We start from the raw sequence: 17401 nt of genomic DNA, 5'->3' as shown, positions 1-17401 counted from the left end.
AGGTGCTGAGAAACACGGGGACACAGTGGGGCTGTGAACACACAGGGACATGGAGGGACCCTGACAAACACAGGGACACAGAGCAGCAGTGAGGGACATGGGAACATTGAAGGACCCTGACAAACATGGGGACACAGCGAGACTGTGAGCACAGAGGGACATGGTTCAGCCACAAGGCACATGGGGGGCATGACTCCTTAAACAGCCCTGAGACACCCAGGGACATGGAATCATCAAGGCTGGGAAAGATTCACGCTCATGCAGTCCAAGCACCCACCCAGCACTACTGCTGTAACCCCTGAAGCACATAGCTCCCATGGAGGGACCAGCAGGCACAGGGGAACATGGCTCAGCCCTGAGGCACAGGGGACACAGAGAGCCTGTGAGGGACACGGGCACACAACGGGGCCCTGAGGCACATGGGGACTTGTCGGTCGCTGGAGGTACACGAGGATGTGGGTGTAGAGCCTGGAGCACGGAGAACACAGGTGAACAGCAAAGATGCACAGAGGTCATGGAGGGACCCCAAAGCATGGGGATTACGGGTGCACAGCACAGGGGACATGGAGGGACTCTGACGGACAAGGGACACGGCTACACAGCCGTGGCACTCAGAGGGCATGGCTGTACAACCTTGGTGTTCAGGGCTCACACGGGGGCACACCGCAGCGCTCAGAGCTCACACGAGTGCACACCACATTGCTCAGGGCTCACACGGGTGCACAGCCCGGCCCTCGGGGCTCACACGGGTGCACAGCCCGGCCCTCGGGGCTCACACGGGTGCACAGCCCGCCGCTCAGGGCTCAATACGGGTGCACACCACATTGCTCAGAGCTCACACGGGGGCACACCGCAGCGCTCAGGGCTCACACGGGGGCACACCGCAGCGCTCAGGGCTCACACGGGTGCCCAGCCTGGCGCTGAGGCCGGCCCGGCCCCGCCGCGCTCCCGCCCCGCTGTCCCATTGCCATAGCGACGCCTCCCGGCGGCCCCGGCCCGGCGCGGCCGCTTTAAGAGCGCGGCTCCCGCTGCCGCTGCCGCCCCCGCCCGCCCGCCCGCCGGAAGGGGCCGCGAGCCCGCGCCGCCGCCGCGCCCGGCCTGCCTCAGGTAAGCGCCGGGCTGCCCCGCCCGCCCGCCGCCCTGCCCGGCTCCCCGCGGGACCGGCGGCGCGGCACGACACGACACAGCACGGGGGCGGTGCGGCCGCCGCGGTCCCGCCGCGGGAGGAGCGCGGGGCCGCCCCCGGGCGCCGCTTGCCGAACCCCCGCGGGGCTCCCGGTGTCCCGCGGGTATCGGGGAGCCGCTCCCGGGGCTCGGTGGGTGCCGGGGCCGCGTCCCCGCTGGGCCGGGGAGGGGCCGGGCCGGGGTCTGCGGGGTGCCCCGGGCGGTGCGGGGCCGCGCTGGGCTCGGTCCCCGCGGAGCCCCCAGGGCTGTGGGAGCGCTGCCGGGACCGCGCGGTGCTCGGGACAAGGACATGTCTGGGAGCCCCGCAAAGGCAGTGCCCGGGGCTTTGTTCGGCCTCTCCGCCCCGTGGGGAGCGGCCCCGCGCCGCCCGGGGGTTCCCGCCGGGGTTCGGCTCTCCGGGCCCCTCGCGTCCCCCTTGCCCGGCTCCGGCCCTCCCTGCGGGTGTTTTTTGTCCCCGCGGCCCGAGCCGAGCCCCGGCCGGCTCTCGCTGCCTCACCAGCGCTGCTGGGGCTGTGCGAGGTGGGAGCGAAGCCCCGGTGCGGTGCGGAGCGGCCGAGTTCGTTCTGCTCAGCTCCCGGGTTCTGGTTCTTCCTCGCAACTTTGAGAGTTGGGCACTCGTACTGCCTCATGGCTCATTCGTCGGGAGTTTTCTTCCCCTTGTGAAAAAAAGAGCTTTCCATTTTTTTCTCCTTGAGCAGACCTCTGTGGGAAAACTTTGCTTTTAAAATTTATTGTATCCATTTTTGGTTTATGCCACTGCTTGCTCGTTGGTGTGTTTCCCCATCCTTTTTTTGTGTTAGATGCACTGTTCCTTTGGCTGCTCTGCCTTCTGAATGCTTTTTAATGGAGAAGTACGATTGAAAAGAGATAAAATATGAGAATCTGGGACTGTTTTGTGTCCGCTTCTCTAATTGAAATGTTGTAAGCCAAAGGGGAAAGAAAAGAAAAAGTGATCAAGTGGAGCTCAGGGCACTTTGCTTTGTTGGAGGCAGAGAGAGAATACTTATGACTGAGATTTTGTTTCACTTTATTTCTCTTCTTTTAAAGCTGAAAGATAAACGAGCTTTTTGAAATGCCTTGATTTAAAATGCCGAGCTCTTCATTTTCTCTTCAGCTGACTCCATTAAAAAAAAAAGTTATTAAAAAAAAATGCAGCAGCAGTTCTGCCGTTGTGGAGCCAGCAGCAGTGGTGTGTGTGGGCAGAGAGGCCTTGCTGCTCTTCCATCAGCCGTTCCTGCCTTGTCTCTGTGGACTATAAAATTAGAAAGGCTCCGATGTCCATTCAGTCTGATGTCTGGGTAATGTGGGCAGTGGAAATCAAGAGGAGCTCTCTGTGAATTAGCTGCTCGTGGCTTGCTCAGCCTGTGGGTTCTGGCCTCTGGTGTATAATTAGGAAAGTAATTGTATTTTAAGAAGCCTTAAATCTATTATCCAGGTGTGTGCTTGTCCCCTGGGCAGGTGTCAGGTGGTGTGAGCTTTCTTTTGCTGTGAGCAAATGATCTCTATCCTTCTGATGGTTGCAGGCTGCAGTCTGAAATTTGCAGCATCTTAGAACCGCTGAATAGTTTGAGTTTGAAGGGACTTGTAAAGCTCTTCTAGTCCAACCCTCCTGTAGTGAGTGCAGTTATCTTCAACTACTCCAGGTTGCTCCAAGCCCTGTCCAACCTTGCCTTGGACAGTTCCAGGGGTGGGGCAGTCACACCTTCTCTGGGCAGCCTGTGCCAGGGCTTCACCACCCTCATTTCAAAAACTTGCTTCCTCATATCTAATCTACATCCCTCCTCTTTTGTTTTAAAAGCTTCACCCCTTGTCCCACTGAACTTAAAACTTCCAAGAGTGAGACCCTGAGGCTCCCTGTCCTTTTCCTCACCTGGAAATGGCCCAGGTCACCTTCTCCTCCCCCAGAGGTCTCTCCTTACCTGTCCTAGGAGCTTTTGTCTTTCTTACTCCAGTCACTGTCCAGGAAGGCTTTTATTTGTCACATCTTCCCTGAATTTGCATTATGTGCACGCTGAGCAGGCTGGCCGTGGAGAGCACAGGTCTGTGGTGAGGGATGGAGAGCCAAGAACAACTGGAACTGGCTGTAATTGAAAACTGTCAGTTTTGCAGGGAAGGAGGATGTTCAAAGCATGTGGCTTGGGGTAGCTCCTCGGATAACACTTAGTGGAGACTTGGATGCTCGGTTCTAAAGAAAGTCAGAGTGTCCAAATCCTGGGGAGTTCTGTTGGCTGGAGCCCAAAGGTGAGATGGCAGTAGGGCTGTGGGTGGCTTTCCTTCAGAGGTGCTGTTTGGTGCTGTCATTCTGCACCATCTGCTGTGGTTGCTGTTGTTCTGGAGATGTCCTGAGTTGACTTAGAGCAGCTGAAATATCCAAATCACAGTGTTTTGGAGTAGTTTGCTCGTTCCAGGTTTCTTGCCCTTCCTTGCCTTTGAGGTGGCTGTTCCCTGCTGTGTTTGGGTGCAGTGAGGGTCTGTGCCCTGAAGGGACCAGCTGGAGGTTTTTGGGTGACCAGCAGAAGGTTTTTGGGTGACAGGCCCAAGAGGGGAGCAGTGTGCACACCCAGGTACATTGGGAAGCTCTTGGCTGGGCTGAGGCAGTGTGGGGCAGGTAGGGACATGAGAGAAGCCTGGGCATCCAGGAGGAGATTGGAATTTGGGAGAGAGGCAGTTCTAACAGGAAGCAAATGCTCACCAAAGCAGTAAACAGCAGAGAATAGCTGCTTCTGCCATGTGTGGGTCAGCTTTAGGGAGTTTCTTGATGAGCTTGTGGGTGAAATTCACTGTTTCATTCCCCAATATGCTACCATCCTCTTGGGCTGTTGTATCTGCTGGTATTTGCCAGACATTGCCTAAACTGCTCTTAAACTGCAGCTGGTTTTGCAGGTTCCCAGTTACTGCACAGTTGTTCTTACTGTGTTTATTTTAGTGGTTATAAACTGATTTTTAAGAAGGACTTGGAACTTGAGCTGGAAAGTCTCCTTTTTCTTCTTCCCTTCACGATTTGGTTGAGAAGCTGCACCAGAGGAGCCAGCAGCAGAGCTCCTCAATATTGTCCCCCTCCCTTTATACTTTACATTTTCTAAGCTGTGGTTTTCCAGGAATTTAGGAGCAGTTGTCCTGTACCTTCATTTTAATAGTGGACATCACTTTGGGGGTGGGGTGAGGAGGGGTGTCTGCTCTTAATCTGGTAGGATTAGGAATTTGGCTGGGGAGTAAAAAGCTTGAAGGAGACTTTTTTTTTCCCCTCATAACATTTTGTTTAGCCTGAATGTTTGCAGTCAGAGCTATGTGTTTCTTAAAGACACAGAAAGTATAAAGCTTTCTTAAGGAAGTTATTTCAGATTGCTGTGAGCTTCTCAGTGTCATTTGGAGCTCGGAGGTGCCACCATTGTCCAGAAGAGTTACAGCATGGCTGTCATCCTGCATTGTTCAGGGCAAAGTCCCTCGCCCTGATTCACACAGTGGCTTCACCAACTATGGGCTGTACATAATCCCTATATAAAGTAACTTTTGTAAAAAAAGTTACTGTACTTACATAAAGTAGCTTTTGTGGAGATACAAATTGAGGGAGAACACAGCGTGATTAATTTGTTTCTCTTCTCTCAGGATAATAAATGTGTGTTGCCTGATCTTTGCTTCCATCTGTTTGTTTCAGAATGGTTACTTCTGCAAGTTGAACTGAAAATAGGTGCTGGAAGTGGTGAATAATCACTTCACTTGGAATAATCCACAGCTGGGAAGAGCCAAGGGCTCAGTCCTCCAGATCTCCTTTGTTTGAGACAGGCTGGCTTTTCTCCCCCCTCCCTCCTGTGTTCTGTGCTGAACATTAAACTGTGATTTCTATGCAAGAATTTTGAGGAAAGTCTTTCAAAGCACTTGAATGACCAGCGAGGGGCAGCTGGGAAAGGGTTGCCTGGGAGATGCTGCTGGGAGCAGCTGAGGCAGGGTGTGACAGCATGGAAGGAAGTGAAAAAGGCAGGATGCTGCTCTGATCTTCCCTCCCTCCCTGCTGAGAGCAAGAGCTGTGGTCCTGCTTCTGGAAGCTCAGGGGATGCAAATGTGACCGATTGGTGTGAGCACAGGACTCAGGCTGTTTGTTTTGCTCACCACAGTGCCCTGCACAGCCAAACTGCGGGTGCAATCTGGGAATCAAATGCTGCACTTTGTCCTATACTCTGCAGTCTTCCCCAAGGTTTTCACTGGGAAGCAAAAGGTGTTGCTTTCTGGGGATGTTGGAGCACAGGGAGGAGCGTAGGGCTCCTGGATGCTCCTGCAGCATCACCTGAAACTCAGGTAAAATTCTGTTACACCACTTTGAGCAATCTCAGGACAAAGCTGGCATTCCAGAGAGCTTATTGCTTGTTCCCTTACTCCTCTGCAGAGCTCCCACTGTACTGGTTATTCCTGTCTTCTGGTGCGTGTCTTGGGTCCATGTGAGAATTGTGGGGAAATACTGAAATACACATCCAGAAGTTAAGAGAATATTCTGTTTTACACATACAGTATCACTGTTGCATGTTTAATGAATTGCTGTTCTGGATGCTGCTCAGCTTGCAGCTCTGAGTCTGTCCTTGCACTCTTTCAGCTCCTGCTTGAGATAAGTTTTTCTTGAAAATGGGAGTGTTTTCAGGCTGTGGAGAATGCAAATAGGATGCTTCAGTTAGGTGTTGGCAAACTGTCCTGTCTGGAGTTGTGTGGGAGGAGGAATGGTTTCTTGGTTGTGTGACCCCAATGGGGAGAAGAGCAGCTGGGGTTTAACAAAGTGGTTAAAATTATATAGGCCCCAAATCCTCCAGAGACATCTCTCCTTTCCTAGAAGCTTCCTTTAACAAGCTGATTTCTCAGGCTGATTGCTTGCAGATGAGATCATGCAGTGTGTTTTGCAGGGAAAGAATCTGAACTTCGACTGGTGAGCCAGAAAGTTTTAACACGCAAGTCACATGCCCAGTGTCCTCATGGCACACACAAAACACCAGAGACTGACAGGGCTGAGTTCAGGGCGGCTTTGTGCTCCAGCAGGAGCCCTCTGAATGCACAGAATACCCAGGGATGCTCTCAAGTGCTGGGTCCTGTTGCTTGGACAGCAACAGGAGATGATGGCAAGGAAATATTTCATCTTTCCTGAGCTCTGTTTCTCTCTTTAGTGTGTGTGGGGTTGGGATGAGCCCAAGCGAGGGAAGGCTCTCATCTGCCTTAATTCCGCAGACGTTTTTCTGCTGGCTTCAGCAAAGGAATTTATGTAGAATTGATGATGTTTTTTCTGTTAATGCATGAGAACATTCTGAACAGGGAAGGCTTGATGGTAATGTTCTGCTGCAGAGGATTGCAGCAATGTCTGGTCTCACTCTCAAAAGGGATGCTGGTTTCCATTTCTCTTGATGGTAACTGGGATGCTCTTCCAAAATAATCACAGCCATTGTTTAAGAGTGTTGAAAATTAAGCAAAGCTGTTCTGAGGTGATGTTGGGTGGTGTTCCCAGCACAGGGGGTTTTTGTTGCCAGTAGTTTTAAAGTACAACCAGTCCTTACAGGCAAGGTAGGAAGGTACCTTTCTGATGCCAGAGCCTCTTTGTGCCTAAAATCACTTCTTGCCAATCAAGAAGTCATTAATTATGCAAAAATGGATTGGGGGTGGGTAGAGTTTTTATTGGCTATGGAAATAGGAGCCAAGGAGCCACTTGATCCCAATCTCTTTTAAAAAAATTAACAATGGAGTCAGACTGGGAGGGGAAAGTTTCAAATTCCAAACTTGAAATCTATCAACATTTTATGCAACTTGAAGACAGGAATGTATAAGGCAAGATGTGTTAAACCCTCCTACTGCTCCACAGCCATGTTCTGCCTGTAGGCAAGTCTCCTGTGGGTCACTCCTAGAGCTGGCTTTTTGAAACAAATAATTGAAAGTAAATCTTGCAGGTCAGCACAGGTTTGGTGATGTTTTTTTTTGCCTGTTACCTAAGCCTCTCTGTTCCATGGGAGTTTATCAGGAGCTTCTTCCAACCTTTAACTTCACATTGGTATTTTACATAGGTGGACAGTCAAGCACACGAAAGTGGAAAACTCCTGTGGTTCATCAAACTTCATTTGGCTTTCTTGTGAGCATGTAGTACAATGCACGTACTACTTATACTAAATATTGTCTTTAATGTTCCTATTTTATTCTTTAGTTAACACAATTGTGAACACAAGCTGCTTTGGTTCCATGTTGTTACTGGCTAATAATCCCAGGAGCCTTCTTCTAATGGAAAGAACTGGTAGAGCACTTGTTGCTTTGATCGATGGCAGTGAAGTTGTACGTTTTTTGTAGCAGCTCAACCATTTCATTCTTCACTCTGCTCCTGGATGGGATCCTGCTGGGTCTGTCCACCTGGAGCCTGGCTGATGGTCATCCTAGGCCTGGCTGGGTATGCGTGGGAGGTGATGATGTGTGCTCTGAAAAGTGCTGCCTAAACCTTGTTTTGTCCATGAAGCTTCAAGTGTGGAGCTGTTAGAACCCCAGCCCACTCAGAGCTAATGCTTGCAGAATGCATGACCAAGGAATTAAACTGGGTGGAGTCATTCCAAAATTTGGATTTGGGGCCTGTCTGCTCCTAATGCAGCAGCTTTGGGTGTTTGCTTGGAAGTGCTCCCAGCATAGATGATGCTCTCCTGACCTGATCTGACTTCTCTTTCTTGATGCTTGGGTGCTGAGCCCAAATCTGTCTGCAGAGCTCTGCAGTGCAGAGCTCCGGTGTCTAACGAACCTGAAACAAGTCAGCTCCTGTCAGGAGATGGCACGGAGATGATCAGCTCCTGCGTGCCCTGGGGGAGGGAGGAGGGACCGACAAACAGAGTAAACAGTTGTGTTTCTTCCCCAGGACCGTCCTGTGTCCCGAGGCTGCCAGCTGCAGTTTGGAGGCCAGAGGAATAGGGCGGGGTATTTTCTTCCAACCAGATGAATTTGTGCTGTGAAAATGAGAAGTTAGTTCAGTTTCTCTGGGAATAGCATTTAAGGTGTTAAAAGGTCCCACCCATAAGTAACGAAGAGCTGCTCAAGAGCAAGCAAATACAGAGATGGAGCCTGCAGAGCACACTGCCTTTGCAACTCTTCTTTCTTCATGAAGGATGGGAGTCTGGGCATGTTTTTGTTGCACTTATTTGGTTGTGGTGTCAGTCATTTGTGTTGCCTTCTCATGGAGAGCTAGACTAGCCAAGTGTCAGGTTTTCTTGTCCATCTCGATTACTGTTATGTTATTTCACTTGTGCTTGTTTGTTTCTGCCTGTCAAAAGGTAAAAAACCCATAAGTTAAATACTGTAGCAGAAATAGCCGGAGTATCAGTATTCTCCAATAGGAAGATGTCAGCCTATAATGAGTGCTTTTCACTGAGCTCAGCCTGTTTCTGCTGCTCCTGACAAGCTGTCATATCTTCATGCTGGGTAATGTGATCTTCCAGGAATGTTTATCTTTCATTTCTGCATTTGTAGTGGATCTGAGCTGGGGGTGCTGGGAATGTGTCTCCAATGCCCTGTTGTTGTTTGGGATGAGGCTCTGCCCCTGTGTGCTGTGGTGCAGCTGCTGAAGGGAACAAACCAGACCAGCAGAGCTGCCATGCAGAGCTCCCTCTTTTCCCTGGATGAGGGTCCCAGTGCTGTGAATTCATCCTGTGGACTATTTATTAAGTGCATGTGTTTTGCATTTCTCTGGATTGTGATTGATATTATTCTAATAATTTCCCAAAGTGTCCTTCCTCTTTCCATCTGTTTGACGCCTTCTGTCTGCATACTTGGCTAGCAGCAGTCTTATATTTTTTTATGTTTTGGGACAACCTGGACAGGACTTTACTCTGAGATAATAAGTTTTGCTGGCCAGTGTCATGTGTGGATACCATGGGTCAGTCCTGGCACCACCATGGGTGGACATCTGGGAGGAACAGCACTGATTGCAGTTTCTCTGGTGACCAACAACCCTCTTTCATCTCAGTGCCAGCAGCTGCTTCCCCATCACCCTTCAGACAGCACCTCATGTAGACACTCTGCCTTCTTCCCAAGGACTAACCCCACCAGTGATTAGTGTAGTTCAGTCTCTGCTACGGCACTTTTTGGCCTTTTCCCAGCACTGGAAGGACACCAAATAGCTGCAGTACTGCTGAGGTCTCCCTAGAGTAAAGACAGAGCGGGAAATGAATTTTCTAGTTGCTTCTAATGTCTTGAGAGCTATTGGCTGTCTGGCTTTTAACCCGTGTTCTTGGATTATTGCAAGCTTTTGTATTTGAATGCATAGCTGAAGTTAAAAAGCCAAAAAGAAATCTCTTCTGGTGGGTGTTAATTTGTGTGAGGACAGTGTGACGCAGTGTGCTGACCCTCTTGGAGACCTGTGCAATACATCAAGGCTCAGATCCTGGCACTCCAGTGTTCCTGCCAGCACAGAATTAGCCCTCATTGTGTCAGTGCCGACATCTCTGCTAACCAAGCTTTTAATATAATCAAGAAGGATCTCTCCAGAGAAACTCAATGCAAGCCTTTCTTGTTGGCAGTAATTATTCTGCCTCTTCTCATTTGCTGCTGCAGAATGATAGAAGCACTGGTTGAAAGGATATCTGGAGGTCTCTGCCCTGACCTCCTGCTTGAAGTGGGACTGCCTCCAGCATGTGATCACCTCAGCCATGGCTTTGTCTGGCCAAGTCTTGAACACATCTGGGGATGGAGCAGGGTATCACACCAGATCAGCTTTTGTTTGCTTTTGCTTGGGAGTCATACCTAGTGAACCACCTTGGAGTGTGCGTTATGCATTTAGGTTGGAATGACCTCATCCTGCAGGTTTGAAAACATTTAAGTGAACTGTTGGGAAATGTCCCAGTAGGGTTAATGTAATGTGTAATGGATCCGAATCCTTCTGTCTTTTCCGTGCTAACATGGGAAATATGAGCAGACCCTTGTGCTGTTTCTGCAGGAAAAGGCAGGGATACTGCTAGGTGGTTTTCACATGTTTGCATGGAGAATTGCAGGTGAAACAGTGCCTGTAGGATGTGTCCTTTTGTCCTCATTGCTGGAATGAGCTCATGGGTGTTTTCCCATGGGTATTAGCCCTGGTGTTTGTCAGGAGGCACAGGATGAGCACCCTGAGCATCCTTTGCTCTGAAGCCAAGTGTGGGGTTGGTGCTTCCTAGACTGAGGCCACACATACACAAGGCACACAGTTGCCTTTTATCCACCCTCCTCAGCCCCTCACCATGGAAGGGAGAGGGTTTTCCCTAGAGTCTGCTGCATTTATTTCAGAAAAACTCCCATGTCATGAGATGAGTGTCTGTTAGAACAACTTAGGTTAACTTGAGCTACCCATCACGGTCCTGCGTGTTAATGGGAGCACAACAGCTCTCTACATCTGAGGAGCAAACTTGCCTTCCAACATGCCATGAGCTTCTGGACACAGTGGGTGTCCAGGGATGGCACGTAGTCAGGCCAGACCAGAGGCCTGCTGCTGTGTCTGGGCTGGGCTGGATTTCTTCAGACAGAACTGTGGATTGCAACACTCTTGTGCTTGCTCCGGCCAGGAAGCCTTGCTTGGAAGGGAAATGGCTGAGATGGAAAGAGCTGGAAGCTGAGGAGGTGGAAGCTTCCCTAGCCAAGGCCTCTTGCTAGACTCAAATCTGGATCCCTGGACTGTGCATCCCCTCGTACAACAGGAAGATTCAGGAATTATGTGAATACTTCACAGGCACTGAAAGGGAGGTCTCCTGTGGTCTGGTCCTGACCTTGGCACTGCCTTCTGCTCTGGAGATTCATGCTGTGTTCCTGTTAGGGTGCAAACCTAAAAGTCCTAATGTAAGGATGAGCCTGGTGTTGCGGAGTGAGCAGCAGTGTCCTTGTATGGGTTACAAATTCTCACTTGTGGAGGGGCCCTTTGGTATCCTGCACATCTGAATGGCTCCTGTCTTTTGTTTCCATGCCAGAAAGGGCAGCCAAAAGGGCTGGGAGCATGGGCTCCTGCGTGCTCTGGTTATTTGAAGATGAGGGTCCTTGCTGAGGAATCACAGAAATGTGGGGATCACTGTTGTCAGCTGCTCTCCACATGCTCTCTCCGGTCCAAAGTGCAGAGGTCAGGTTTGGGGTTGTATGGCCAAAGGGTCCTGGAGCAGCAGCTGTAAAGGGCTTCAGGGGTGTCAGCTACAGCCTGACACTGGCTGACAGCTCTTTTGTTACCATCAGTTCTTCCATGCGCCACTTGTTTTTGCAAAGGTTTGTCTTTGTGTGCTGCAGGGGGAGAAGCTGTGGTGGCATTGCTGCCACAAGCTGAGCTCTGCTCATTCTGTGGTTCGGTTGGGTCAGTGTCCCTTGCTGGGCAAATCAAATGGCTAGTGCTGAATCTCTCCCTTCCCTCATGCTGTTCCTCCTCAATGAAACTTACAGCCAGTGCTTACGGTTTGCTCTGGTTTTCTGCTGTTGTTTCCCATGTGTCTGCAATACAATCTCTAGTGAAGGAAGCTGTTTAGCTTTTCTCTGAGCTGGTTGTAGAATCACTACTCAGACACTGGTCTCCTCAGACCCTCCCAGCTTGTAGCTTTGAGATGTAATATGTCAGCACAGATTTATCTGGGAAACTTCTGGGAGAGAGGAACAGACATGGGGAAATACCACTGTAGGAGAGACAGCAATATTTTGTTCCCAGCAGTCCCAGGACCTGTGCAGCTCTGCTCATCAGAACTCCTTACACCATCTCCTTGCTCCAAACTCATGACAAGGATGATGGGCAGAAAGAGCTGCCTGCTGCTGTGGTAGGGAGGAGCATGTGAAGGATAACGCTCAGGATGTTAGATACCACTTAGTGCTTCAAGAAGAAAGACCAGGTTTGAAAGAGGCCTTGTGCCTGCTGAATATACCAACTGCTTCCAGGGATTAGGGGTTAAAACCCCAGAGCAGAGGTTTTCTGGCTTGTGGGAGTTGAGCCCTTCCTTGACATGGCAGTGATCCTCATCTGCAGCAGGACACCAGAGGTACTTGGCTCAACGTGCAGACAAGAGAAAGACTGGAGATGTCCTGCTTGGGCTGGTCCTGGTGTCCAGGGATAGGGAGGGATGTCTGTTTGCAGATAATGGTTTTCTCTGCCCCTTTCCCGTGGTTGCGTCAGCGAAGATGGCCAGGGAGAGTGTTTACAAGTGTGTCCTTGCTGAGCACTGCTCTGTGCCAGCAGCTCAGTCCTCCTGCATGACGTGTTCCCTGCGCCTTTGGCATTGCAGCAACTGAAGCTGACTGAGCTCACTGCCCTGCTTCTGACCTGGCCTTACACCACTGCACCCTCATCGCCACCTTTGAGGCAGCCCATGATGGGGACCCTGTTGTTTAAATACGGGGCAAATGGGAGGCTGCTCCTGTTTGGATCTTTCCTGGTAACGTTAAAGCTCTGAGATTATTGGTGCTGGGGAAGAGTTGCTGTTCCTCCATTGCCACCTCCAGCCATTCTGATTCCTGGGTGAGGGAGCTGTGGTGACAAAGGGTTGCTGAAGGCTCTGCTTCCATGTCCCATGGAGGACAGTGCTTTGCTCAGCAGCTGCCTGTGTTCCTAGAAACAAGGAGCTCGGCACAGCTGCAGAATTTTATCAGCTGGGGACATGAGGATATATCTGTCCCATGGCTGAACCAGAGGTTGCCCTTGATTTGGTGATTTGGGAAGTGACTGAGGCAAAGAAGTTCTGCTCTGGTACTTCCTCTCTTGAGGACTCTGATCATCTCCCTTCTGAGCAGGAAAAGCTTCCCTGGCATGGGGTGGAGGGTGAGTACTCCCCTTGCACTCCTTATTTTATGCCCTTTGGGAAGGGCATGTTCCATGTCAGGTGTCTGTAATGTCACCACATGCACTGTCTTGTTATCTCTGATCCTTCTGTTACCCTGCAGAGCAGCTCTAGTCAGCACCTGGGATATGGAGGTGATTTGTCAGTATTTCTTGGAAGATGTCACATCTCAAACTTCCCTGCCATGCCAAGCTGTGCCTCACTTCCCTCTTTTCCCAGGTTTATGGCTGGGAGTGGATTTCTTTGCAGTGGAGGGATGGTTGCAGCAGAGCTGGGCTGAGCAGATGTTTCATGGGGAGGTGGGAGTGAACATGCTCTCACTCTGGGTAAAGACATGACAGGGCGGCAGGGTGTAAACAGAGCACTTTTACAGGAGGCTTCTGTGTTCCATCAAAAGTTCCTGGAAAGGTGAAGGCAGGAGTTGGCTTTCACCACCTCTCAGTGAAAGAATAAAAAGCTTTAACACTGTGCAGGTCCAGCCTGTCCTGTGCTCCTCAGCTGTGTGCCTGTTCAGCCCAAGGCTGCTCAGGTGATGTCCTGGTCCTGTGTGACATGAGATGTTGGTGCTCACAGGATCACCAGCTCCTGCTGGAGCCTTTCTGGGAAAAGGTAGGTGGAGGTCCTGCCATAGTGTGAGGCAAGGAGTGTAAGGTCCATGGAGCAGAGCCCCTGGGGAAGAGCAGGTTTTGTGGGCTTGTGCTGCTGCTGCTGCAGGAGAGACCTGGCAGAAGAAGCTCTTGGATGCTGTTTCGTTATGTTCCTTACTCTTACTTGGATGTGTATTCTCATCTCACTGTTGGTAACTGGGGCAGTTCTCAGGTCACAGGCCTGGTGCAGGTCTCTTTGCATTTCCACAGTGGGATTTTGTCACCTTTCCTCTACAGGAACCTTGTGCTGAGTGCAGAGGAGAGATCCTCTCAGGTGTTCAAGGCCATCAGTCTTTCTCAAGATGTCTGAGTAGTTGTCTTCACCTCAGTGTCAACATAATCACAGATGTGTTCATTCATTTATTTCTCCTAGTGCCACCTGACCAGAGGGTGGCTTGGGGTCCTGATCCCAGTGTGATCACCTCACCAGTTCATCACCCACAAATTCCTAATTCCTGCTTTGCTGCTCAGCACAGCGGGTTATTTTTAAGCGCTGGGAGGAAAAAAAAAATGGGAAACCCTTTCAAGTCATTATTTTGTGTTTTGTGAGTTCACCTCTTACCTCTTGGAATGCTTTTGGAATACTTCTGGGATTCACATATAGATGCCTTAAAAGCGACGAATTTGGCCGCATTGGGATAAACAAGCTTTTGTGTCTAAATTTGTATGTGGAATTTAGTATGTGCTAATGGGCTTTCATCTGTTAATTGGACGGCTCTTTTCCAAGGCCATACACAACCTGTTGGAGAACCTATCACAATGGCAGCTTTGGCCTGAGCTGGGTCCTGCTCCCTTCTGCTCCCTCGCTGTTGAGGAACCTGCTTTTGCTGCAGAAAGCTGTCCTGTGCAAAACCAAAACAGGGTCTGTTGATGTTATTCCTGGTCCTTTGAGAAGATGACTTAGCGGTCACATGTGCTGCTATGAGGTCATTAGGAAGTCTCTCAAATACCCAATTTGAGAAGCAATGATGCTATTGCAGAAGTATGCTCCCTCTGCGATGCGCGATGCAAAACTCTCCAAAGTACTTGAGTTTGCAATAGCTCTGACTGGGATCTGTTGTTGTGCATATTTGGGCTCATTCCAGTTAAAAAAAAAAGACTGTTTTCTTCTTTGCTTTATCCCTCGATTGATTAGTGGATGTGTACTGTGGGATCAAGTTACATCTCAGAGGGCATCCAGCAGAAAGCTTTTTTCTGTGCTGAACTGCTCAAGTGAGTCTGACTGCAAGGTCAGCAGTTTTCCAGCAGTGTTTTGTGCCTCCACAGCAATGTCCTTCCCCAGGGAGAAGAGCTCCTCAGATCTGTTTGTGAGTTGAGCCATTGCTCTTCCCAGCACTGCAGGGAAATCAGGAGCTTTCTCTGGACCCTTGATGTTGTTTCTGTGATATGTATCTGCTTTGATGCTTTTATTGATGCCACTCCTGGACTCCTTGTTCCTGCATGTCCAGCATTTCCTGCTGCCACAAACTTCCCTGTGTCTTGCAAAGGGAATTGTTTTGGTCCCAGTTTACTCCAGGGGCCTGTATCTAGCTCAGTTCCCATGTACCATTATGTTCACAGGGCAGGCATCCTTGTTTTGGGAGGAGAGTGCCTTGGAAGGGCATTATCAGAATGGGTAACACCCTTTGGAGCAGACAGAAAGGGATCTGATGTGTTCCCACATCCACCCTATCGCTGGTTGTGTCCCAAACCATCTATGAGGCTCAGGGATTATCCCATCCCTCTGTTCTGATTACCTCACTGACACACAGAAAAATTACTGTGGAGGGGAAAAAATAAAATAGTTTTCTGTTCTCAGAACAGAGGTGGATTGTGTGGCTGGGATGGGGTGTGGAGGCAGGGAGGAAAATGGGAGCAAGGTGGCATCTGACTGCACATCTGACCACACCTTACAGCTCACAGCTGTACTTCCCAGCTGGGACTTAGTGTGGGCACAGTGTGCTTCATGTCTGCTTCCCTTTTTCCTTTGGGATACCCAAAATACCTGCTGCTTCTGTTGAGGCTTTGTTGTGGTTCCTGCTGGAAGCTGGTGTAGCCTGTGGGATTCTGCAGGACAGGCGGAATGGCTGTTGTTCCCACTCCTCATCCTGCTGCTGTGGAGTCCTGTACAATGCTGCATCCACTTCCCACTCTGCACTGCTGGCCCTGGGAGGACTCTTACCCCTGCCAGGTGTGTGAGAGAGATATTGCAGCCCTTCCCTTGCTGAGCAGCTTCCTTGCAGGAGGCAGGCTGGCACCTGCATTTCCCGACAGGCAGGGTCAGCACATTCCTTCTGCTCTCTGGTCTCCTGTGCTGCCGTGGTTCCTGCTGCTGGTGCCCTGACTGGGGTTGTGTTCCAGTGGCCTCAGATTTTTCCCATCAATCCCCAGTGCCCTTGTCACCCAGGTGAGTGTGTCCCCAGCCTGCTGTGCCCTCCAGGGCTCTCCAGTGGCCACAGGAGCAGAGCCTGTGTGGGCAGGGATGGTAGCAGGTGCTGGGGGTGGAAGGGCTTTGTGAGGCTGTGCAGCCCAAGAGTGGTTTTGTAGCCCCTCTGGCAGGTTTGGGTGGTCTCACAGAGTGCCACAACCTGCTGGCCCTGTGCCCAGCTCAGTGTGTCCTGCTGCTATCCTGGTTGTCCTGTCACCACAGAGCCTTAGCAGTGTTACCTGCCTGTGAGGTTCCCACTGTCATCCTTGGTAATTATTTCCCCTAAAGTGCCACAGTTTGGTATTGAGTTCTGTATTTTCCCCTCAGTTTCTGCATTTTTAGAGGAAAGGAACTGAATGTGATGAGCAGCTGTCAGACAGCTGCATTGGTGACCTCCCCTCCTGTGGGACCCTGACCTGAGGGAAGCAGCAGGGGTGAGCTGTTGTGATGAACATGCAGAGAGCCCTGGTGTCATGGCTGGGCTCTTCCTCTTCCAGGAAAGACTTTGGAAGTAGAAGTCCAAGTGTCTGAGAAGTGCCTGGGGTTATAATAATTCTGTTGGCTGGACTTGCTGATAAATGATGAATTCTGTCTTTGCTTTTTACCTTTTGCCATGAATGGCACAGGCTGGTGAAGGATGAAGGTGAGGAGTGGTGATGTTCCTGCCAGGATTCTCCCTCCCGGTGAGCTCAGGCAGCTGTGTTAAAGCAGAAGGTGCAGGCTGGCTCTGCGGTGCCTGGCCTGCCCCTGGGACTACACGGGCCCTGCTTCCTGAGCAGGAGAGCTGCTTTATGTTGTGGTTTTACTAAATGAATTCAAAGCTTGGCCTTCCTCCAGGCAAAGTCTGGGCCAGGTGCCAGCGGAGCAGCCCCCAGGGAGAGCACTGGAGCAAGGAGGGGCCAACAGCAGGGAAGAGCAGAGGAATCCAAGAAGGCAGATTTGCCTAGAAAACAGCTCTGTTTCCATCTGCTGGGTCAGGAGTTGCTATAGGAACTGGGATGATAGAGGCAGGGCCATCTCCTGGGCCTGTCTGTGTGTGCGGAGGGAGGGAGGAGGGAGGAGTTACTCAAGTTTGAACATATCATGTGTGTGCTGGTGGAAAGTTGCAAGGAATGTCGAAACTACAGCCTGGCTCAACCTGTGGAGTTCCAAAGAGACATGGCAGTTGTTCCCTGTGCTCAGCAGCCCCTGGCAGAGGCAGGTAGGGTCTTTCCAGCTTAACCTGGCTCTCACCTTGTGATCAGCTCTCTGTTGTCTCCCCTCATGTTTCTGTCCTTGGATAAAGCCTTTGGAGACTTGCTGTTTGTGGAGGTGGCGGTGCTGGGTGGAGAAGGCTTTTCTCCCAGGGCTGGAAGGGAGAGGTTGGCTCTTTGCACTCTGTTTTCCCTCCTGCAGCT

At 50.7% G+C, this 17401-nt stretch overlaps 1 protein-coding gene across 4 annotated transcripts in view; it reads left to right on the top strand.

The window, feature by feature from the left end:
* Positions 1–1031: 1031 nt before the first annotated feature.
* The window catches only part of LOC146429998 (discoidin domain-containing receptor 2-like), a 57206-nt gene continuing 40836 nt past the window's right edge, over positions 1032–17401 (top strand). Inside the window, exon 1 of one of the 4 annotated variants that reach the window (XM_085076411.1) lies at positions 1032–1107. The gene's annotated coding sequence lies outside the window, so the exon portion shown is untranslated. Of the gene's footprint in view, positions 1108–15874; positions 15984–17059; positions 17206–17401 lie in introns of those variants that run through there. The other 3 variants (XM_085076414.1, XM_085076415.1, XM_085076410.1) reach the window with 3 other exon arrangements.

Source organism: Lichenostomus cassidix, chromosome 17, assembly GCF_008360975.1.
Source record: "Lichenostomus cassidix isolate B80296 chromosome 17, HeHo_3.0, whole genome shotgun sequence".
NCBI lineage: Eukaryota > Metazoa > Chordata > Aves > Passeriformes > Meliphagidae > Lichenostomus > Lichenostomus cassidix.
Note: the sequence above shows the minus strand (reverse complement) of the source record. Positions and strands in the feature narration are given on the sequence as shown.